Here is a 26,678-nt window from a genome sequence, read left to right on the forward strand (position 1 = left end):
TTCTGCAATCGCACTTTCAACTCTTTCAATCTGCAGGTGCCATTCTGTATGGTGTTATGGAGATTGGGTCCACACCAGGCATAACATCAATTTCAAACTGCACTTCTCTTTCTGGAGGTAATCTTGGCAATTCTTCAGGAAATACATCCGGAAAGTCACATACAGTAGGAATGTCCTCCAATGTTGGACTCCCCACTTGGGTGTCTATCACATGTGCCAAGTACGCCTCACACCCTTTTCTAATCATTTTCCTGGCCAGTGCAGCTGAAATGATGTTTGAAGGCAATAACTGTCTCTCCCCATGTATTACTACATCGCCATACCGAGGAGACCAAAAGTGACTGCTTTCGCCATACCAATCATGGCGTGATGCCTGGCTAACCAATCCATGCCCAAGATAATGTCATAATCTCTGAAGGGCATTTTAATTAAATCAGACAGAAAAGTGTGTCCTTGGATCACCAAAGGACAATCTCTATATAGCCTATTTACCCTGACCTCCTGGCCTAATGGACTAGTTACTAGCACATCATAGTCCATTAGTACACAATGAATAGCAGTAGGACACATCACACTAGCACTAACATACGAATGTGTGGAGCCAGGATCAAATAACACATACACATCTTGGTCAAGGATGGAGAAAATACCAGCTACAACATCTGATGTTTCAGCCTCTTCCCTCTGACGCATGGTATACACTCTGACTGGTGCGCCACTAGTCACTGGCTGGTTAACAGTGCTCTGACTTCCAGGGGTGTTACCAGGACCCCTACCTCTGCCTCTACCTCTAGCAGCTGACTGTGACCCTCTGGGTGCAGAGACTTGGGCTGATCCTTCAGATGTAGTGAAAGATCTAGACCGGCGCGGACTAGTGCAATCCTTAACGAAATGTCCGCTTCCTCCACAGTTAAAACATGCACCAGTAGCCTTGAAACAAACCCCACCATGAGTTCTACCACACGTTTCACACTGCCGAACCAATAGAGCTCCTCGGGGTGCCCGCTGGGTCTGCTGACTAGACCGGGGTGGTCTTTGGTCAGAAAATCTGCCTCTGCCTCTACGGGAGCTAGATCCCCCAAACTGTTTCCTCTTCCCAGAACCACTTCCAGATGCTTGTTCAATAGTCTTTTCAGTTTTCTCTTTCTCTTGTGAACCCTTCTTCACTGCCCCTTCGGATTCTATCCTTTCTAATTCCAAGGCTTGTGAGATCAATTCAAAGAAAATTCGATGTCCAAACCCACAACTTGCATTCTCGGACTCGCCTTAGCCCGACTCAAACCTCTTGCATCGTCTGCTGGGTGGAGACTAAGCTTCCAAAGATAGTGGCTTAGCCTCGAGAAATCTCTCTCATATTCTCGCTACGCTTTGGTTCCTTGTTTCAAACTAAAAATTCTTGCAACTTCATATCCACATATGCATCGGAACCCATTTCGCTGAATTCCCTCAGGAAGTCTGTCCATGTCAGCACAGGTGGCTCGACCAGGCTGTGGGGGATGGTCTTCCACCATTCAAATGCATCCCCTTACAACAAGGAAACAGAATACTCAAACTTCAGCTCTTCCGTACATTGCAACTTTCTGAAAACTCGTTCCATTCTTTTCAACCACGCTCGCTCCGTGGATCCACAGTGCCTTTAAACTCGGTGGCCCCAAATTTCATCAATTTTTCATACTGCCTAGCTGAGGGCTGTGGTTGGGCTACAGGTATTGGCATCTGAGCTTGGGGTGGCACATTACCCGCCATTTGCTGAAAGAAGGCAGCCATCTACTGCATAAATTGAGCAGGAAATCATGGCCGAGCAGAGCCGGAGTGGTCGACCCACTCACATTCGAGGCCGGGGCTTCCCCTTGAACCTCAGCCTCAACAGATTGTTCTTCGGAATGATCTCCTCCTTCCATTCCGTTTTCTCAAATTTTCTACTTCCTGTGATCAAACACAAGGAGGTTGACCTCCATTAGTGCATATTCATGATGTAAATATGTCATATGTATCAATTAAAGACACTTGAGCAGTTGTACTTATCAATAAAATATTCATACACGTAGTCCAAAATTTATTGAAAAACCATGCTCTGATACCACTAAAACATGTCACACCTTACCCCTCCGTAAGGCATAACATTATCCCGTAGAATACTTAATGAACCACCGAACTTCACCTACCGATAACTCATTAAGTACCCTACAAGGGATTTTAAAACGATTTTCTTACATTTTGGAAGTGGTGAGCATTTTAGTGAGAATTAAAAACCATTTATTCAAAGTTTAAATACTAGTAAAAATTTTTGTCCATTTTAATTTTGCCGCAAATTTTATAAAAATTTTGATAGAATTCCCTCTGTATTTTGAGAAACCAGTTCTTCAAAGACCTGTAAAAAGCACTTCCAAAAGTTTTCCACAACTCCCAATCTCCAATAAAACTCAAATCAACCCAATTCAAATCACTTCAAAGCAATTTCCACAATTTAATCAAATTTGGTCATCACAAAATTTTTAATACTTCATTAACAAGGCATAAAGCAGAAAATTCATATTTACAAATATTAAATTTACGTATAAACCCAAAATAATATTATTACAATTTATTTACAATCGCTCAATTTACATTGATACTTATGACATTACTGATTTACATCAAAATAACCATAAGGGTATAAAACAATACCCGCATAAAAGGGATCAAGAAGTTCTTGTCAATCCCGCACTCACTCTCCGCTTTCTCCTTGCTCTTATCTCATGATGCTGAATTAAACTATCGCCGAGTATAAACATACCGATGGTGCACAATAAAAATTTAAAATGCGATACATAAATCATTTATTGATGAAACATAATTTGAATACTTCACAATCACATTTCACAAATATCAAAGCTCATAACAACTCATTTTGTCAAATAATATATTAAACACAGCTTTAGTCAAAAATTTCATAAACAGTGTTGCCAAAATCATACACAACTTAAGCCATGACACAAAATTTCCGATCAATGCGCGTTGTACACCACGACAAAGCAATCTACAACCCCATTAATCGAAATCAATGAGGGAGGTGGCTAGCTAGCTAATGAGTACTCATCGGATCTACAACCTCAACCGACAAGCCGAGAGGGAGGAAAATAAACAATCTCAACCCCATAAATGGAGGAGGAAATGTGATATCACATGCTAAGTGTGAACATAAAATCCATTTCAAACATTTCATTCAAATATTGCATACAAAAATCAAATTAATTTCCAAAGTTACAATTTGATCACAAGGTGGCAACACAAAAGTTCATAAATTCATACTGCATGCTAAATCAATTTTTTAAAGGTAAAATGCTTAAATAGGATTTATTGTGCACAAACCTGACTAGAGTCGCCTCTAGGCCTTGACTCGATCTCCGAGCCAAGTCTTTTTCATTGAAACACACAATTTCATAGTGTTTCAGTACCATAACTTAACATAAGTCCAAAAATAAATTTAACTTCACTTTAACTAACTTTATTGCGTTAAATTCGACGTTCTCGAAATTTTTGTGTTTCGGGTTACTATTCACTACACTATTCAAGTCAAATTGTTGACTTTTTAAGGATTAATAGGTATGGGAATTCCAACTTCACCCACATACCACATTTTAGTCACCAAACTTGTTGGTTTTGGTCATTTTTTTAAAGCGTAGGTCATTTTGGCAAAATTGCCAATTTTCGGTTTTGGTGCTCCGAAGTTGCACTGTTCCATTAGTCGATCTACTGTTGGAATTTGACAAAACTTCCTTCATAGAAAATGTTCCTTATTGTCTTAAGTGTATTCTCATTTTTGGATCACCTCAATCGGAGTTTTGTAGCTCAAGTTATGGCCAAAATACTATTACTGTTCACGTGCACTGTTCATGCTGATATCGGATCACCTCAATCGGAGTTTTGTAGCTCAAGTTATGGCCAAAATACTATTATCGCTCACGCAATCGCTCATGCTGATATCTTGGGTTCTGGCAGATTTTGATCCAACTTTGGTCAGTAATTTGATCAAGTTAAGTTCATAATTTGGTCTAACTTTCTTCAGATTAAATGTTCTACTATGTCTTAGGTTTCCATCGGTTTAAGAATCGCCTAAATCCGAGTTTCCTAAAAAGAGTTATAGCCATCCAAACATTACTGCTCAACTGAAAATCTGCAGAGTTGCAGGTTTGGTAACTCAACTTTGCTCAATAATTTGAATGGGTTAATGGCATAATTTGGGGTGATGTTCTTCATGAAAGTTTTAGGTCTATATGCCCTCTAACCCCTGGCCAAATTTCAGGTCAATTTGACCTGTCTAACTCGAGTTATGACCACTGTTCATTTCGTCAGTTTAGTGCAGTGGCAGCCTGCTATCATTTCACTTTGGTCAATTGTTTCACCAAGTTTTGGTCAGTTTTTGGCCATGGTTCCTTAATGAAAATTGTGCTATTTTATGTCTATTTTCATCTCCAATTGGTGGCATATCAATTGGGCTTGTAAAATTTGAGTTTTGATCCTTCAAAGTGGGTTTGGTCATGCTGCCAGCAGCATGACCATTGGACCTACGAATTTAGTTTAGTTTTCTATCATTCCCACACAAGTTATTTGGTCATAATTGACCATTATTTCACTTCACAATAGGTCCAACATGCCATTTATGCATTTCTCCAAAATTTGCCTCAAAACCCTAGGTCTTCAAACCCTAATTACACTAAAATGTTGCATTTAGCTAAATTCAAAACTTTAAACTATAATCAATCAACTAATTAAGACTTTTAAACTCCTTCTATCTCATTTAATTCATGCAATTCATACTCCCTTCAACTAGGTCAAAATTTCAGTTTAGTCCTTCTCCCATGTTTGTTTCATTTAAATCAAGTTCTAAACTCACTTTCAACCATCACATATGCATTTGAATGGATAAATAAAGAGTTTGATATGCTAACCTCACTTAAAGCTTCAAATCACTATCTTTAACTCCTCTTTCTTCTTGAAATCCTTCTTTTCAAGTTGTAATAACAAGCTTTAGTGAAGTTTTTTGGGGATTTATGTTGATTGGGTGGAGCAAATTAAGCTTAAATGTAAGCTTAATGAAGGATTTTTCATGGGAGCTAAGAGAAAGAAAATGGGGAGGCAAGATTGGAAGGAAGAAGACCTTTTTGTTTCTTTTTTTTTTTTCTTTTCCTTTATACATTTTTTGCTTATGGAAGACCACTAAATTCAAATTAATTAATTCAATTTATTAATTTAGTTATGACATCATGCATGATGTCATAACTTTTGACTTTTTTCATTTTCATCTCTTTTTCTTTTTTTTTTTTATTTTTCTATTAGTTCTTTAATTTAATTCTCGATTCCGAAATTTTCTTTTCTCCGATTTTATTTGTGATTAGGTCGAGTCACTCTGGTCAATTGACCAAATCGCCCCTCGCCGGTTCATCCCGGTTTGCAAATAATCCAATATTTCTTCCGACTCCCTGACCTAATTATTTGACTGGCTTAACAGTTCTTTTTCGTGATTTTCCCTTTTCCACTGTGTTCATAAGGGTCCTAAGGACCGCTGCGTCACTTTTTACGATTCGAAATTTGAGTTTAAAATGACTTGTGATGCTTCAGGAGGTCACTCATCATGTGACTCTCCTGCTTTAACCTCTTATGTTCTGTTTTTCTTATTTATAGTTAACTAATTAAACATTACTAATTATTTGTGTTTATGGCTTCTCAAATTTTCTTAAGTGTGGCCCTAATCCCATTAATTGTTCGGACCGACACCGGTCACCGGAACAGTGAAATATACCAGGCTATACCAATAGGGGTGTTACAAAGGATATCCCAGTCTCCTATGTCATTGAATAATTTCTTCCTCAACACCCATAGATTGTCTCAACATGGCCTGGCTAACATGATCATTCAGTAGATATAGCCCATCTTGCAGTCTACCACTGCCAATCGTTCTCCGTATCGTCAATTCTTGACATACACAATGAGTAGCGAAAAATTCAATTTTGTAATTAAGAGTTTTTGTGATAGAACTGACAAACAGAAAGTTAATAGGAAAGCTAGGTACATGTAAAACAGAACTGAGACTTATATTAGGAGTATATTTAACAGAACCTGTTTCACAAACACTAAATAAGGATCCATCCGCAGTGCGGAGTTTTTCTTTGCCTAAACAAGGATAATAAGATATGAATTTATTCGAAAAGCAGTTATATGCTTGTTTGTTTCAGAATTTATAACCCAAAAATAATTATTAAGATTGGCTAGAAAAGCATTACATGAGTTGATGAAGTTATAAGAGGCAACTGTAGTGAATTGCGATTCAAGCTGTGATAGCAAACGCTTTAAAGTCTGTACCTCTTCATTGGAAAATATCCCAGTAGTAGCAGTATCATCAAAAAAGATCCACAACCTCGGATACATTAGCTTGTGGTCTAGCAGAGCCGATCCTTTTTCCTCCACGCCCGTTGGTTAGACGACCATGCAGTTTTCAATAGTATTCCTTAGTATGCTGGGTTTTTCCACAATAGTCACAATGCAACTGATTCTTATCTGATGGACCATGCGACTGTTCACGTGCGGAATTAGCAACTAGCCCCGCCTTATCAACAGACATAGAATGAATCATGACACTCTTTCTGCTCTCCTCCTGTTGAACATAAGAGTATATCTGTCTTAAGGTAGGTAAAGGATCCTTATTAAGTATTCGGACCTGAATCTGATCATATTCCACATTCAACCCAGCAAGAAAATTAGAGATCCGCTCTTTCTAAACCAACTTCTAGAACTTAATTACATTATCTGGACATGAGGCCTGAAAGTCCCGGTAGAAATCTAGTTCTTACCATAGACCACTCAACTCTGTATAATACTGAGCAACAGTTAGCTCACCCTGTTTCATACCATGAACTTTATTTCTAAGCTCATACACTTGTGCATCGTTACCAACTTGAGAATAGGTCTGAGAAACTGCATTCCAAATGGTAGCTGCACTATCCAACAGCAAATACCCACGAGCTATATGAGGTTGCATAAAATTTTTAAGCCATGACATAACAAGAGAGTTCTCTGACTCCCACTAACTGTAGGTAGAACTCGTAGTTTTCGGCTTTTTCTTATTTCCTGTAATATACCCTTGTAGCCCTTTAGCCTGAATGAACAAACATAATCTAGACCATGCTAAAAAATTAGTTCCATCCAACTTTACTTGACTAATCTGCAAAAAAGGATTATCACTGACAAAACTTGCATTTGTTTCCAAGATTCCCTTCTTCCCATCAGTCATTTTAGTAAAAAAAAATAAAAAATAGGTACTGTAAAAAATAGATACTGTGTTGACGAGAGACCCAAAAGTGAAAGTGTAAACCAAGTGAGAGGAATAGGTAGGTTAAAGGAGCAAAAGCCAGGAGAGAAGGTGGCAAGAAGAAGCAGCCGGAAAAACTAGCCAAAAAAAATGCTCACGGGCAGGTGCGTGGAAGATCTGGAGAAGCTTGTGATGGCGTGTGAGCTCACGTGCTAGGCCGGACAGTGACGATACTCCGACAGAAGACCGATCTCTGACTGGGCTCTTGACGGGTATGGGCGGTGCAGTCGCCTCCCTCCACAATATTGCCTAAACGCTTACCCATAAAAAATCCAAACCCTATGTCTGTGTTCTTAAGAATGAAATGCCAAAAGAGGTTGGTAAGGCTCTGATATCATATTGAAATAAGAAGATTGAAAATTTCTGTGTGTATTTCACACCAATCAATTGATTTACAATTATTCTAATTTATACACAAAGGCTAAAACTTAAATAGAAAAATAATAAAAGCTAATAAATACAAATATCCCTAATTTACAATCTAATTTATAGCTAATGCACTAATTCAGGGATTCTAACACCTGTTATGAGAAGAATGTCGATAAAAAACTGAAAAGTCTGACGCATCTCAAATTGTTGAACAATAGTGCTAAACTGACCATACCATGCTCTTGGGGATTGTTTAAGACCATAAAGAGACTGGCATAGTTGACACAACAATCCTAACTCTCCCTAAGCAATAAGCCTTGGTGGTTGCTCTATATATACTTTTTTAGCAAGTTTACCATGTAAGAAGGTATTTTTAATGTCCAACTAATAAAGAGGCCAATGACACATGACTGCCATAGAGATAAGAAGGCGAACAGAAGCAATCTTTGCCACAGGAGAAAAAGTGTCACATAGTCAAGGCCAAATATCGGAGTTTAGCCTTTGGTAACTTGCTGAGCTTTGACATGATCAATTTTAAAGGCTCAAGGCACATTAAGGTGCTAAGGGGTCCTAGAGCATAGGCACAAGGTGCTAGCGTGCCCCTGAACGAGGTAAGGCACAAAAAAAAAAAATCATAAAATTCAAATAAATGTGAATATTCCACCAAACTTCAAATAGCACAAAACTAAAAATAATAATAAGCATTCAAGTACTAATATTTTAAAACTTGAATAATATTTTAATTTCTCAAAATTAAAGTTAAGTAATTATAAAATAACTACTCTTTAATCTTCATCAAGAGTAACATTATAATCTTCTTCATCTTCTTCTACACCTTTATCCTCTTGATACTCATTTTCAAAATAAATATCTTCATCATCTTCCTCATCTTTAAGAACTAAAAGCGTATTATTTAGTTCTCAAGTTAGTGGATGATGTTTTTCCTTTTCTTTTGGCATAGATCTTGAAATAGATGTAGATGCAACATTTTTTTTTTGAAAAAGATAATAAGAGAGTAGTAGTGTTGAAAATAGAAATATGAGAGGTTTGCAATCCTTGGTATGGTGGTTTGATGATGTAAATTGAGGTATTTTCTCATATATTCAAAGATGTAAATACACACACACACACACACACACACACACACATATATATATATATATTAAAATTCTACTTCTACATGGATTAGGAATCCTTTTCTTGCGATAATATCTTATAGGAGTCAATCTCCTAATTGAAAAAGACTTCTATAACACTCTCTCTCAAGTTGGAGTATAGATGTTAATCATGCCCAACTTGTTACAAATGTAGTCAACTCGAGCTCAACTTAGAGCTTTTGTAAACAAATCTCCTAATTGCTCTCCAGTTTTGATGTGTTGTGTTGAGATAATCCCTTGTTGAAGCTTTTTCTGGACAAAATGATAATCAATTTCACTATGCTTGGTCTGTTCATGGAACACAGGTGTAATGGAAAGTCAATCACTATATTATTTCTCTGTATATTCTGTATTTTGTATTCCTATTTAGGATTTCTTCCTAATTAGTAGAACACAATTATAGGAATCAATTGTATATATATACCCATGTACAGATTAATTGAAATTAAGGGAGAATCATCTCTTTCAACATGGTATCAGAGCAGGTCATCAATCTAGGGTGACTATTTGTTCTCACTACGAGCTCAGGAGAGACCTTGGCCACCGACCGGCCATTTCGACCTCGATCAACATCGCCGGCGTAGCCTCAACTCCCTCATTCCACCACAGTGTGTTGTTGCCTGATCCAGTACACCATTAAAGGACTTCTGAGGTTTGGCTCTCAGATCCTATTTCAGTATTTGCTTGATTTGTGATTTTGGGTTATTTTGCTGCTATAAGCACTTTGGATTAGCGTTTCGATTAGTTTTCTTTGTCTCAACAAATGGCAGACAATAAGAATGTTATTTCTGATGTGATTCCGGTGATGACTAAGATCATGGAACACAAACTTAATGGTTCGAATTACCTGGAGTGGAGTAAGACTGTTAGGGTCTATTTGCGTAGCATTGATAAGGATGATCACCTTACTAAAGATCCACCCACTAATGATACACGAAAAACTTGGCTAAGGGAGGATGCTCGGTTGTTTTTGCAGCTTCGGAACTCGATTCATAGTGAGGTAATTAGTTTAATTAGTCACTGTGAATTTGTTAAGGAATTGATGGATTACTTAGATTTTATGTATTCTGGTAAAGGGAATATCTCCCGTATTTATGATGTTTGTAAGGCATTCTACCGTGCTGAGAAAGAGGATAAGTCTCTCACGGCTTATTTTATGGATTTTAAATGGGTATATGAGAAACTTAATGTATTGTTGCCTTTTAGTCCTGATGTGAAAGTTCAGCAGGCCCAACGGGAGCAATTGGCTGTTATGAGTTTTCTTGCAGGCCTTCCTTCAGAGTATGAGACTGCTAAATCTCAGATTCTCTCTAGTTCTGAGATTTCCTTTTTGCATGAAACGTTTACACGGGTCTTTCGTACAAAGAGTACTCAATCTTCACAGCCTGCCAGTAGTGCTCTTATTAGCCGTAATCCAAATGGACAACAGGGTAATAGAAGAGGAAGTAGAGGAGGAATTACACGCAACAGAAGTAATCAGCGTAATGGAGAGGCTAGTTCTAATCAGGACTCAAGAGGAGTCATTTGTTATTATTTCCATGAGCTTGGCTATACAAAATATAATTGTCCGCAACTTCAGAGGAAAAATCAGCGATCACAGATGGCAAATATGGCAGCAGAGAATTCTACAGTATCTTCCTCTGAGAAAACTATTTTGGTATTTGTAGAGGATTTTGCAGAATTTTCCCAGTATCAGACATCTCTAAAGCCTACCAGTTCCCCTGTCACTGCGGTCGCTGAGTCAGATAAATCCATTACATATCTTGTGTCTTCCTCATCCAAATGGATTATTGATTCTAATGCGACAGATCACATGACAGGTAATTCTAGTCTTCTATCTGCTTTTCAGTCTAATCTCACTTCCTCTATTGTTGCTTTTGCTGATGGTTTTACTTCTTGTGTCATGGGTTCTGAAACTGCGAACCCTACTTCGTCAATTTCTTTGTCATCTATTTTGTGTCTACCAAAATTCTCTTTTAATCTACTTTCTGTTAGTAAACTTACTCGTACCTTAAATTATTCTGTTTCCTTTTTTTCTGACCAGTGTTTCTTTCAGGATCTCATGACGAAGCAGATTATTGGTAGAGGACGCGAGTCAGGTGGTCTCTATATTCTGGAAAATCATGTACCGTGGTCACTTGTTTGCTCCAGTACCTTAACACCTCTTGAAGCTCATTGTAGATTGGGCCATCCTTCTTTGTTTACCATGAAGAAGCTGTGTCCTCAGTTTCAATCTTTATCAGTACTAGAATGTGAGTCGTGTCAGTTTGCAAAACATTATCATTTGCCTTCTATGTCTAGAGTCAATAAACACGCTTCATCCCCTTTTGAGTTAGTTCATTCTGATGCTTGGGGTCCTTGTTCTGTTACTTCTAAAACTGGATTTCGTTATTTTGTTACTTTTATTGATGATTACTCTCGTATTACCTGGTTATATTTAATGAAGAATCATTCTGAGTTGTTTTCTATCTTTTGTGCCTTTTGTAATGAAATCAAAACTCAATTTAATATTTCTGTGTGCATATTAAGAAGTGACAATGCCAAAGAATATTTTTCAGCATAATTTCAGTCTTATATGACACAAAATGACATTCTTCATCAGTCTTCCTCTGTTGATACCCCATCCCAAAATGGCATGGCCGAAAGAAAAAATCGGTATCTTTTTGAGGTAACTCGTGCTCTTCTTTTTCATATGAAAGTTCCTAAATACTTTTGGACGGATGTAATTTTTACGGTATGTTTTTTGATCAATCGTATGCCGTCTGCTCTTCTTAATGGGGATATTCCTTATACTGCTTTGTTTCCTACAAAATCTTTGTTCCCTGTTGAACCCCGTATTTTTTGTTGTACTTATTTTGTGCGTGATATTCGTTCACAGGTTACTAAATTGGATTCGAAGTCTCTCAAATGTGTCTTCCTTGGGTACTCTCGGCTCCAAAAAGGGTACCGCTGTTTCTCTCCTACTCTTAATCATTATCTTGTTTCTGCAGATGTTACATTTTTTGAGTCCACTCCATTCTTTCCTCAATCATCTGTGTATGAGAGTCAGGGGGAGGAGGATGATCTCTTAATATATACTGTCCAAGCAATGTCTAGTCCTCTCCCACAGCCTGTTCCTTCTGTCTCTAGACCTACTCGACCTCCGGTTGTTCATGTTTATTTCAGGAGATTAGAGATTCCTAACTCAGATCCTCCACCAGCTACTTCGTTGAGAGATCCTGTACCTCATACTGATCATGATTCTAACCTAGACTTACCCATTACTCTTCGTAAAGGTAAGCGTTCATGCATTTATCTTATCTCTTTTTTTGTTTCTTATAATCAATTGTCTTCTTGTTCTCAGTGTTTTGTTACTTTTTTAGACTCTGTTCCTATCCCTAATACTGTTGGTGAGGCACTGTCTCATCCTGGTTGGTGTGCTGCTATGAAAGAGGAAATTGAGGCTTTAGATGCTAATGGTACATGAAAACTGTTGCCTTTGCCCACTGGTAAGAAAGCTATTAGTTGCAAATGGGTATTTACAGTAAAGGTAAATCCTGATGGTTTTGTGGCAAGGTTAAAAGCATGCCTTGTGGTAAAAGGATATGCTCAGACATATTGGGTTGATTACTCTGACACTTTTTCTCCTGTAGCTAAACTTACTTCTGTTCGCTTTTTTATCTCTTTAGCAGCTACATATGATTGACCCCTGTACCAATTGGATATCAAGAATGCTTTCCTTCATGGTGATCTTCAGGAGGAGGTATATATGGAGCAACCACCTGGTTTGTTGCTCAGGGGGAGTTGAGTAAAGTTTGTAGGCTTTGAAAGTCTTTTTATGGCTTGAAACAAAGTCCTAGGGCCTGGTTTGGGAGATTCAGTGAAGCAGTACAGGAATTTGGCATGCAAAAAAGTAAGTGTGATCATTCAATATTTTATAGGCAATCTGAGGCTAGTCTAATTCTCCTGATAGTCTATATGGATGACATTATCATCACTGGGAGTGACTCTGCAGGTATTTCATCTCTTAAAACCTTCCTCCAAACTTAGTTTCAGACCAAAGACTTGGGATTGTTAAAGTATTTCTTGGGTATTGAAGTTATGAGAAGTAAGAAGGGTATTTTCTTGTCTCAAAGAAAATATGTCCTCGATCTATTGATAGAGATAGGAAAATTAGGTGCTAAGCTTTGCAGTGCACCAATGACTCCAAATTTACAATTGTTAGCAGGGGATAGTGAGTTGTTTGAAGATCCAGAGAGATACAGGAGATTGGTAGGAAAATTGAACTACTTTACAGTCACTCGTTCTGACATTGCTTATGCCGTTAGTGTGGTAAGTCAGTTTATGTTTTCCCCAACTGTTGCTCATTGGGAAGCCTTTAGAAAAATCTTGTATTATCTGAAGGGCGCTCCAAGAAGAGGTTTTTTTTATGGTAATCATGGGCATTTGAATGTTGAATGTTTTTCAGATGCCGACTGGGCTGGATCTAAGGTTGACAGGAGGTCAACTATTGGATATTGCATTTTTGTTGGAAGAAATTTGGTATCTTGGAGAAGCAAAAAGCAGAGTGTAGTTTCTCAATCTAGTGCTGAATCAGAATACAGAGCCATGGCACAATCAGTATGTGAGGTAATGTGGATACTTCAATTACTAGATGAGACAAGTTTTAAGACCTCCATGCCTGCGAAATTGTGGTGTGATAATCAAGCTGCTCTCTATATTGCTTCTAATCCGATGTTTCATGAGCGAACCACACATATTGAGATTGATTGTCACTTTATTCGTGAAAAGATTCAATAATAGATCATCTCAACAGGACACATTAAAACTGGAGAGCAGTTATGAGATATTTTCACAAAAGCTCTGAATGGAGCTAGGATTGACTACATTTGTAACAAGTTGGGCATGATTAACATCTATGCTCCAACTTGAGCGAGAGTGTTATGAAAAGTCAATCACTATATTATTTCTCTGTATATTCTGTATTCTATATTCCTATTTAGGATTTCTTCCTAATTAGTAGAACACAATTATAGGAATCAATTGTATATATATACCCATGTACAGATTAATTAAAACTAAGGAGAATCATCTCTTTCTACAGATGGCATGCGATTAATCAAAAAATATGCTATAGAAACTGCATCAGCCAAAAAATGTTTAGATACCTTCATTTGGAAAAGAAGTGCCTTAGCTACCTCAAGAAGTTGTCGATTTTTTCTTTCGACAATACCATTTTGAGATGATGTGTCAACACAGGGGGACTGGTGAAGAATACCATTTTGAGTCATATAAGTCTGAAAGTGCTCTGAGAAATATTCTTTAGCATTATCACTTCTTAACATACGTACAGAAGTATTAAACTTAGTTTTAATTTCAACACAAAAAGCATTGAAGATAGAAAATAACTCAGAACGATTCTTCATTAAATATAACCATGTAACATGAGAATAATCATCCATAAAACTAACAAAATATCTAAATCTAAGTTTAGAAGTAATAGAACAAGGACTCCAAATATCAGAATGAACTAGTTCAAAAGGGGACGAAGCCCGTTTATTGACTCTAAGTATAGAAGGTAAACTATGATGCTTAATAAACTGACATGACTCACATTCTAGTACAGACAAAGACTAAAACTGAGGACATAATTTCTTCAAGGTATATAAGGAAGGATGGCCCAATCTACAATGAACTTCAAGAGGAGTTAAGGTATTGGAGCAAGCAATGGATCGCGGTTCACATTTATCAAGGATGTAGAGACCACCTGACTCATGCCCTTTACTAATAATCTTCTTCGTCGTAAGATTCTGAAACAAACAATGGCCAGGAAAGAACGAAATAGAATAATTTAAGTTTCGAGTGAGTTTACTAACAAAGAGTAAATTAAAAGAGAAGTTAGGTAGACATAAGACGAATGATAAAGATATGGATGTTGTTGGATTCATAGTTCCAGAACCAATGACATATGAAGTAGATCCATAAGCTAAAGTGATTGTGGAAGGAGTAGTAAAAGACTGGAAATCAGATAAAAGATCAGAACTACCTATCATATGATCTATAGCACCAGAATCAATGACTCATTTGGACGAGGAGGACACAAGGCATGTAGTGGATTTACCTAATTTAGCGATAGCAGTGATTGACGAATTGGTAGGCTTTAGAGATGCCTGATACTAGGAGAATTGTGCAAATTCTTCTGCAGACACTGAGATAATTTTCTCAGAGGAGGAAGATATTGTAGAATTTTCTGTTACTATATTTACCACCTGGGATCGCTGATTTTTCCTCTGAAGTTTTAAATAGTTACATTTTGTATGTCCAGGCTCATGGCAATAATAACAAATGACTCCTCCCGAGTCCTGATTAGAGCTAGCCTCCACATTACGTTGATTGTTTCTGTTGTTAGTGACTCCTCTTCTGTATCCTCCTCTATTTCCCTTTTGTCCACTTATATTTCGACTAATAAGAGCACCATTAGTAGGTTGTGAAAAATGAGTGCTTTCTGTACGAAGGACACGTATAAAAGTATCATGAAGAGACGAAATGATATGAACTTAATAGTTTCATATTCTGACGGTAAACCAGCAAGAAAACTTATAACAACCATTTGCTCACGTTAAGCTTGTTGCACCTTTAAATCAGGACTGAATGGTAAAAGAACATTAAGCTCTTCATAAATACGTTTAAATTCCATAAAATATGCTGTAAGAGTCTTGTCTTATTTTTTAGGTCGATAAAATGCTTTGCAAACATCATATATGCGAGAAATATTGCCTTTACCAGAGTATAAAAATTTTAAATACTCCATCAATTCTTTAACATACTCACAGTGATTAATAAGGCTCATTACCTCACTGTGAATTGAATTCCGAAGCTGTAAGAATAAACGGGTGTCTTCCCTTAACCAAGTTTGCCTAGTATCATCATCCGGTGGATCTTTTGTGAGATGATCATTTTTATCAATGCTCCTCAAATAAATCTAAACAGTTTTGCTCCACTCTAAGTAATTTAAACCATTAAGTTTGTTTTCAGTGATTTTAGTCATCATTGGGACTATATCAGTAATTATAGACTTGGTCTCACCCTCAACCATTGCACTTGAACTGCCTACAGTATACAAATATTCCAAGCTGTCGAATGTTAACAGATCTAGTGACCCGAAAAAGAGGATCTTCAAGCACCACCAAGAACGAGGCCTCAAAACCAATCACAGCCTGCAAGAATGGAATCACCACGTTGGGGGGACGCCAAGGAAGGGGGTCCGGCCATCAGACGTTGCCGGAAAACACCATAAGCGAGGGCACATGCCGGCGCGTGGAACAAGAGCCAGAATAAAGAATTGGCATGTGGAAGCGACTCACTCCAAGTTCGGTTACTGAACTTTCAGGGGAGGTCGATCGACACTTGGGTTACATCCTGAGTGTGGTTGTGAGGTACCATGATAGCCCTAGGAATTTCTCTTAGTTTACAGTTAGTTGAAAAAAAAAAAAACAGGGGAACAAGAGGGGATTCTCAAGAAAAGGGCTCAGGATTTGGCTCTGATACCATGTAAATTGAGTTATTTTCTCATATATTCAAAGATGTTAATACACAGATCTATATATATATATATATATATATATATATATATATATATATATATATATATATATATATATATATATATAAATATCGGTGTGTGTGAATTTCTCCTAGGTTACAGTTAGTCGAAAAAAAAATAGGGGAACAAGAGGGGATTCTCAAGAAAAGGGCTCAGGATTTGGCTCTGATACTATGTAAATTGAGGTATTTTCCCATATATTCAAAGATGTTAATACATAGATATATATATATATATATATATATATATATATATATATATATATATCTCTGTGCGTGTGTGTGTGTTTTTAATACACAGATCTCTTTATCTCCTATTCTATATGGATTAAAATTCTACTTCTACATGGATTAGGAATCCTTTTCTTACGATAATATCCTATAAGAGTCAATCTCCTAATTGAAAAAGACTTCTATAACAGATGAGATTTTAACGACTAGTTATCATCAGCAATACTAATTTCGAAAACTTCTTAGTGCATCAATATCAAATTTTAGTAAAGCAAGAAAATTTTGATTTGAGTGGTTGTTTTTTTTTTTTTTCAATGGAAGTGCTTGCCAAAGGTGGAAATAAAGAAGGCGCCTTTCTAGAGCATTGTGCCTAGAACAAGGTGCACGCACATGCACATAACGATAGGGCCTGGTAAATATCACCTACCTTTCTTCTGTAGAGGTGCTAGGATTGGAGCTTGGTGAGTATTGAGCTCGAGGCATGCCTAAGACACGCCTTTAGTACCTCTGGCGACATCTAACTATAGTTTTGCCATGTAGTAAGGGAACTATCTCCCAAGTACCATTATCATGAACAACAATCATTCCTCAAACATAGTTTCCTGTCAACCAGTATTAGGTATTGGGATAGTGGATAAATTGGTAATAAAAGCAAGATACGAAGGTTACAAATGGTGATAACTTAAGGAATTATAAATGGGATGAGGATTGGAAAGGATAAGTACCTTTTTGAAGGGATGGGAAGGCTAGCATCATCTGTTAAGTGCTTGATTAGGGTAGTTGATGATGTTGGAGCAAGTCCACAAACTGCTCCCAATGACTCATTACTTGCATTTGTGCATTCTGAGTGCCTTAATGGTGACATATTTGGATCAGCGAGATGTGATTGGGAAAACCAGCTAACCCTCGCAATGAAGCAAATTGAGGCAGCTGGCAAGGGTGTCTTGTTATACCTCCGTGGACATGAAGGTAGAGGAATTGGTTTGGGCCACATGCTCCGTGCTTACAATCCACAGGATGATGGACGTGACACAGTTGAAGCCAATGAGGATCTGGGTGTACCTGTTTATTCTCGTGAATATGGCATTGGTGCACAGGTAATCTTCTTGATAGTCTATAAGATTTCATTAGTTCTATGGATTGCTTCTGCACTATCCAGTTCTAGTCTTGTAGTTGTATATCTCTTGTTTTTTCATCCATGTAGCATCATGAATCTCTGACTAAAGATACGGAATTTGAATCATTCTTTAGCTGATCTAAGTGGAGAATTCTCTGCTACTTTGATTTAGTGGATATTGATAATGCACAAAATTATGCAGCTTATTTGGACTAGACTGAATTATCAGTCATTTATAGTTTTTGATTTTCCATGTTAATTGTTATATAGAAGACAGTGGATTCCAGCCTGATAGGAACATTTTCTTGTATATGTTATGTTGATCTTTTGAATTTAGATTGCATATCTATCATGAAAGTTTGCAATTTTGTGTAAGATGGTTCTCTTTTAAGCAAGTTGTCTGCTTTGTTATGGAAGGTTATGCATATGTTCTTATGCATGCTGAATGCTATTAGATCTTCAAATTTGCAGTACTCTTTTCTAGTTTTAATTAAGGCAGCTAAATTCATGATCCAATATACTGCACATACTAAGAGATTTGGGCGTCCATACAATGAGGCTGATGACAAATAATCCTGCAAAATATGTTGGGCTCAAAGTTTATGGTCTGGAAATTGCTGGCAGAGTCCCATCGTTGACTCCATTAACTACGGAGAACATGAGATATTTGGAGACTAAATGTGAAAAAATGGGGGCACATTTATGGTTCAAATTCTAATGGCTTTGTAAATGGTATTAGCAGTGAAACTAATAGTTCAATCATTGGCACTCCAACTGATGAAGCATCCAAGATAATAGCTTCAAGCAGGTCTGGCGAAATGGTGTGTTGACCGGCTTGGAACTTGAACTAGGAAAAATTCGATTTTTTTTTCCTCGTAGAAATTTACTGTCAGAATTACGTTATTTGCTGATATTTGTATTATTTACATGTACACGTCACTAGGAGGGAACAGAAATTCCCAAATGCTTTTCTTTCCAGCAAGAAAGAGGAGGAGGATGTGTTTATTTTACATTCTTTCTCACAAGCTTGAAGCTTCTTTGGGAACCTCGAATGGTAGCACTAAGAATGAGTAGCTTATAGTAGTGAAAATGGTAGATATTGAATTTTGATGCCACTTCCAAGAACGATAATTGAAATTGAAACAAGTGATGTTTATTTATTTATTTTGTTAATAAAAGAGCAAGTTGAAATACAAAAAATCTTCTCATGATGCTACAGGAATTGTTGCAGAACTGAGAAGACCTTTGGAAGAGCTCATGAAATTAAGGACGGATCATGAACCATGCCAGCCTCATTCCCATTATCCTAACACCTTTGTTCCCCAGACAAGGTATCAATCTGATCATGTCAATACAGCGAGAAACTAAAACCCATATCATATTAGACAGACGTATCCTCTTGATATGATGAAGAAAGCAGTTAAAAATTTTGCCCACTTGCTTGTGTGAAGTTGAGGGTGGTTACCTGCTCGAGGACTGGACATTTGTTCTGTAGATTTTATGCTTGATGGAGCAATTTGAATCAGCAGTAGAAAACTTGTACAGTTTCCCAATATGATGTGCTCGTGAGGGCTGCAGGGCTCTCATATTGCGCACAGATTTGAGGTCTCTTCTGTCCAGTAAGAAGTTGAGGAACTCTTCAGGGCTTCTTTGGGGACATTTGTTGCAAAACCTGCAGGATTTGCCAAACTCCTTACTGCCCTTCGGAGTTGCTGGTCTGAGACTTCTCAACCATTTGTATGCGGAGCATGTTATGCAGAAACTTCTTGTTGGAGTACACACCGAAAAATAACAAGAAATTAAAGTGAATATATAATAAAAAGGAGCTAATACAAAATAGTTTAAACCATTTCCATAGAAGCAACTCTCAAGTTCAAACAAATTCCATCAGTCCTAGAGCATATCATCCATCTGTTTCATGTGTGCGCTGCTGTAAGGATTCCAAACTTAGATCAAATTGAATTTATTTTACTTTAAGATTAGTTTTTCTTTTAATAAGAATACAATCAAAATTATATTAAATCAGAGCAGAATAAAAAAATGAATTATATATATATATATATATATATAAATGAAAACTATATAATTAAAAAATATATAAAAAAATATGTTATATAATATTTTATGTATTAATAATTAATTTTAAAATTTAAATAACAATTCAAATTTAATTTATCATTATAGCATTTGTATAAAAATATTTTAAGAATTGAAATTTGAAGTGGATGAAACTGAATTAGAATCGAATTATTAATATTGAATTGAAATTAAAATATTAAAAAATTAAATTGAATCAAATTAGAATCCTAAACTTAGTTTAGTTTCAATTCTTCTTAAGAACTGAAATTAAATCCCATCTCCGTACCCATATTACCGTCACGGGGCATTGAACCTTTTGAAATTTTAAAAATTTTTAGAGTTAATGGTAGTAACTTTTAAAATTAATATTTTTTATTATTCCTAGTAAATTTTGATGGAACACTAAATCTCAAGTTTTTAAAAAGATTTTAGGAGTTTAATAATAATTTTATTAAAAGAAATCTCAAATTCTTTGTTATCCTATTAAATAAATAATACCAATAATAAATATAAAATCATTGTAAAAAAAAAAAAAAACCAAACTTCTTCTTTTCTATTAATTTTATTTTATTTTTCAATAAATTCATAATTATCGATTTATATTCTTAAAAAAAATCTGAATCCATTTAATTTTATGTATTTTAATTAATAATTTATATAAAATATATTTTTATTAACAAATTATATTTTAAAATTTAATAATTATATAAAATATTTAATTATTTAAAACATAATATATATATATATACTATTATAGAAATATATTTTAAATTTAATTGATTATTTATATATACAAGTTTAGATAACGGATACCAATATATTTATTATTTCTCAAATCTAAACTCATCACAAATTTGATTATATAATATCCAAATCTATCCTAAGAGAAGTCGGTAAGATTAGTTATCCCTAGATACTCGATCCATTGCCATTCCTAATTCTCTTATTGTTTTTTTCATCAATTTAAAATTTTATTGATTTTTTGGAATCTCTCTTACTAAAATTTATATGTACTCATATTAAAATTTTTTTTTTTGATAATATTAAAAGTTAGAATAATATCATTTCCTTTATTTAATCTATAATTTTAATTAAATTTGCTTCATAATTATTTAAAAAAAAATAGATTTGAAATAAATTAGACAAACTTTTTAATTTTAAGCCGTCAACCTATTTTAATTTCAGTAATTCATAATATTAAACATTTACTGTGTTTTTGAATTAAACCCAATTCTATTTAATTTCTAACAAGTTAATTTTATTTTTAAACTGTTTACTTTTTTAACTATATTTATTAAATATTTTCGTTTTTATAATTATGAAACGATTTTAATAGTCAATCATTATAAAATTATTATGATCTATTAATCAACCTGCTCAATTAATGCCTAAATAAAAATTTAACAAATAACATATTTTAATTACACTTTGCTAAAATAAATTTCTGTCTATTACTGTACATCCTAATATGTAATATATCTAGCACATTGGCGGAACTAGGGGGGTTGGCAGGGCCATTGCCCCTCTTAACCCAAATATGACCTCATATTTTCCTTTAATGGTATGACCTCGTATCCACATACTGCCCCCTTGATGTAGCCCAACCAAACTAATTGTTCATATCAATTCAATAATCCATGAAGTTGCTAATTAAAGCCTCCTCCAGCCCATTATACCTTACAACTTAAAAGCTAAGTTAGTTTGTAAGAAAAGTAAAAGAGTATTGTTTTGTCAAAGAAGAACAATAGAGAATCCTTCCGGCTCTATAGTTCATAGTGCAAAGGTTTTTCATCATTCTCAAGTCTCATTTACCCTACTTTGATAGATTGAAGAATCAATTTCAAGCAGGCCTTCTAAGCTACATCAATTCTTTTTTACTAATTTATTATTCTCTTAACTTTCCCTCTTGTTTTTATATTTTATTTTATAATTGATAATTTCATTCATAGGATTTTATTGACCTTTGAAATTTAGCATAGATAGATGGAAAATTTGATGAAATTTTTTTTATTGATTATTAATTATTTATTCGTGTTTTATTTTTATAAGTGTATGTGTGTGGAATTGTAAACTTACAAAATTTTTAATGAAATTCTTTGTCCCTAACTTTTATTTTTTATTCTACCACTGCTCCATTGTGATTAGTCATTTTCGTCTTTCTAAAATATCCTAATTTAATTTGAATTCTATTTTTTTTTTGGGTTAATTGTCAAAAAAACTCTAAAATTTGATAATTTTTATAATTAAATTTTGAAGTTTACATAATTATCAATTAAACCCTTATATTTAATTAATGTCTCAAATTGATTAAACCGTAAAAAAATTATTAGTATACTTAATGAGAGTTTCATGTTAGTTGCCATATTATCACTTTAGAAACCACATTAGAAATCTCAATTTTTGCAATTAAACTATAAAGTCTGTATAATTATCAATTAAATCCTCGCATTTAATAGATATTTTAAATTAATCCGACCGTCAATAAACCATTAATATGTGATGCTTGGGAGGTAATTCTATGGTTTTTGTTTTAATTATTTTGGTTGAGAGTTATACTTTATAAGTTTGTTGATACTTGATATTAATGAATAATTAATTAAGGAAAATGATTATTATTTCTTCTAGTGGTTTGATCCACCTTACAATGGCCCAAAGAAGAAGCTATTTACACATTTGCTTCAGCAAATAAATGCTCCTAAAGAGAAAGCTACATAGTTGGAGAAAATTAACAACAAAATTATATACAACTCAATAAATAAAGTGATTAAAATAATAAATTAACTAATGATTTACAGAGTAGAGTTGAAGTGTTGATAAAAACAAAAAAGTATAACAGAATTTGACTCATAATTTCTTGTTTGTTGAAGTATACTACTGGTTTATTAACACTAATTTGGGGTTTTTGATGTGGCTTCTTGTGACACCTCTTACTCGTCTACAGTGTAGCCAAGCACAATATGTCACACAGTGTGCTGGAGCACTATATATTATCTTATTGGTTTTTATCATTTATTAATTTATTTAATTATGGGTCATTAAGTGAAATTTTTGAAATTGATATCATTTACATCATTTATTGAAATTTTAAATTAATTTGAGATTCCGAAGATTTTTCAGAAAATCCGGCAGAGTACCGGTTAAAAATGAAGAAAACAGTTCTTCGAAACCAGTGGAAAACACTTCCAAAAATATATATTTTTTTTCAATCATTCTCAACATTTCTCAACAATTTCTCAAATTTCATTCATTCATTCATATCATAATCATGCTCAATTTATAAATAAATACTCAAATATTATTTATGAACACAAATTTACAGATAATTATATTAATACATAATTACATGAGTTTCAAATGTACAGAACAAAAACTAATATTTATTACAAAATACAAAATACAAAGTCCCAAAAGATGCCTAGTAGTCCTACCAAGAATGCACTGAAATAGAGGTGACTCTGTACTTAATGCAGATCTATAAATCTCACCCAATATGGGGTCTACTAGGCTCTCCGTCAGCGTCTCCAGTATCTACGCGATGGAAATCCAATGCGCTAAACATTTCTGCTTAGTGGTGCCACAATACAAGAAAATATAATATATAAATAAAAGTAAAAATTTTTTAGTTATTGTGCTTATAAGAAAATAAGTAATAACTAATTTATTGTTTAGTTGCAGGCTAATTACATCTCTTATGATATTAACTTTTCCTAGCATTTTATTAATCGTTCTCATGATGATTTTGAGCCTTTTTTTATTGAAATTATTCTTGTTCTTTATCTTGATATTTAAATTCTTTACTTTCTTTAATAATCAATTCAATTACATTTATAGTTTTCCATACCCAAGTAACCTATACAAATTGACCAAACTGGATAAACAGGTAAACTAGCACTGAGTGCTAGGTACCTCGGTTCGTCACACCATCGGTCACGATGTGTCTCCCGGTGCGCAGACAGAATGGCTAATAAGCCATAAAAGCAATAAGGCATAAAGTCAAGTATAACATTATAATCAATATAGCTATAGGCTATCATATCACAGAATGACATAAAGCCTATCAGAACCCTATTGGCATGCCAACCTATCCAAATCAATCTTACTAGGTGTACTAGGGCACATTACAAGATTATTGATTGAATTTTTGGTGTTTCACATGTAAGATTACTATTTATTTTACCATTTAGGTCAAAATATTGACTTTTTCATATATAATAGTTACATGAGTCCTAATTACATAAATTTACCACATTTTGGTTCCCAAAGTGTTGACATTAGTTGCCAATCCATACTTCTAACCAATGGAAAATAACTCAAAAATTTCAGTTTTAGGTACTATATTTCACTATTCCATTAGGCTATTCTAAAGTGAGAATTTGATCAAATATTCTTCATCAAAGTTGTTCCTTATTGTGTCTAGTTATATTTCCCTTTTTGAATCACCCCATTTGGAGTTTTCTAGCTCAAGTTATGGCCATTTTACCATAACTGGTTTTATTGCCTTTTACCCAGAATTTCTGGGCAAATTTGGTTCTGCTAGATTTGGTAGTTTAACTTTGGCTAGTAATTTCATTTAGTTAAATCCAAAATTTGAGTTTGTGTTCTACATGAAAGTTGTTCTAAATTGTCTAAGCTTTCCATTGATATAAATTTTAGGTCAATTGGACCTTTCTACACTGAGTTATGACCAAATGACTGAACATTGTTCATTTGGTCATTTTGCCCAGGCAAAATGTGTGTTACTCGGATTTGGTAACATTTTAGGGTATCCTAAGTTTGTTTTTTGGATAGGTTCCTTTATCAAAGTTGTGCCATTATGTGTCTAATTTCATGTCCAATTGTCCTTGCACCAATTGAAGGCAAAATGTGTGTTACTCGGATTTGGTAACATTTTAGGGTATCCTAAGTTTGTTTTTTGGATAGGTTCCTTTATCAAAGTTGTGCCATTATGTGTCTAATTTCATGTCCAATTGTCCTTGCACCAATTGAACCTATACAACTCAAGTTAAAGTTGCCCAAACTTGCTAGACTCACATCCAGCTCTGCAGGTCACTTAAGGCAGCACCTCTAACCTCAATTCCCATGGCACAATTCACTTCATTTCCTACTCAAACACAACCAAGTAGTCACTAATTGACCATTAGAACTTCCTTTCACCAATACATGAGCAAAATCCTAAATTTGTTGCCCAAACCCTAACTCTCAATTCTAGGTTCACCCAACACTTATCAAATTAAGCAAACTAATCAATTTCTAATTTATGTTTACACATCAATCACCATTTCTAAGCCTTTCAAATCCATCAAAACTATCAAACTACCATTCCCATAAAGCTAGCCAAAAATCCAATTCTTCATTCATGCATCATTTATATCATTTTTCATGAATTTCACCTTCATTGAACTTAGTTTCAAAATATGAAAAAGAAAAGAAGCAAAAGTGAGGCACTAACCTCTTTGGGGTCAAACTTGGTATTGTGAAACTTTAAGAATTCCTTCAATTCTTGGCTGTCATAATCTTAAAGAGGAGCTAAGGAGTATTTTTAGTGTTGGAGCATTAGGGTTTTAGGCAAAGAACAAGGAGATCCAAGCTTGGACATAAAAGAAAATGGAGGAAATGGGAAGGAGCTGGTTCGGCTGAAGAAGGAAGGAAGAGGGCAGATTGTTTTTACCGTTTTTGACTTCTTTCTTCCCTTTTTAATGTACTAGGAATGTGTTTGTTGGCTTGTGATTGGCTAATACAATTTTTATTACATCATGATGATGTAATAATTAAGTTTAAAGTTCTTTTTCTTTCCTCTTTCTTTATTTATTTTTAGTTAAATATTTATCAATATTAATTCATATTTTATGTCATATAAATTATTTATTTAATTAGACAAGTTGACCAAAAATCATCTCTAAAGATGAAATGGCCAAAATGCCCTCTGTTTGGCTTAACGAGCTAAAATTGTGTGTACCGATTGATTATTTTTTTTTTTTGTGTTTTCTTAGCATTTTATTGTCATTGAAATCCCAATAATCCTTTCCTGAAATCCAAAAAATTATTTCATGGAGTTTTCCCCAAGTCTAGGGTTGCTAACGGCCTTTACCATCAATTCCCATTAGGGTCACTCATGGCTTGAGCTATAGCTCATTTAACTTAGTTGTGTTTTGTTTCTAAAATTTTTCCTTAATTTTTCTTAGCATTATTTGAATTATTTATAACTCCTCACTCTAGTCTAAATATTGTTCCATACATTCTAGCTGTCCGGACGGACACCGGTCACCGGAACAGTAGAATGTACGGATTTGCTACAATGACGGTGTTACACTTCTACAGTGATGATATGCGACTGACGTAAAACTCCTATTAAATATACTAACAATTTTTTATGGTCGAGTTAATTTGAAATATCAATTAAACGTGAGAATTTAATTAGTAATTATGCAAATTTGAGAGTTTAATTATAAAAACTATCAAACTATAGAAATTTTTTGGCAATTAACTCGTTTTTTAATATATATATATACACACACATGTTCAAATGTCTTAACCCGCAAACTATTCAACCAAAACAAGATTAAGAAAGGGAAGAAAAAACTTAGGGGAAAAGAAAAGTACTGAAAAGAAAAGTACTGAGTTTGATCTTCATAATTTACTGTATTGAGTTCTATAGATTTTTTTTTTTCAATATATAAAATAACATTAATCCGATCATAAATAGCCCTTTTTCCCCCTGGCTATGGCTATGGCTGTAACCTTTACAAAATGTTTTTCCCTGAAGTGCAGTAACAGAGAAGACAGAAGAAAAACAAAC

At 34.8% G+C, this 26,678-nt stretch overlaps 1 pseudogene; it reads left to right on the forward strand.

Annotated features, from left to right (window-relative positions):
• The window catches only part of LOC110670542 (bifunctional riboflavin biosynthesis protein RIBA 1, chloroplastic-like), an 83,656-nt pseudogene extending 65,023 nt beyond the window's left edge, over positions 1–18,633 (forward strand).
• Positions 18,634–26,678: the final 8,045 nt, after the last annotated feature.

Source organism: Hevea brasiliensis, chromosome 10 (genome assembly GCF_030052815.1).
Source record: "Hevea brasiliensis isolate MT/VB/25A 57/8 chromosome 10, ASM3005281v1, whole genome shotgun sequence".
NCBI lineage: Eukaryota > Viridiplantae > Streptophyta > Magnoliopsida > Malpighiales > Euphorbiaceae > Hevea > Hevea brasiliensis.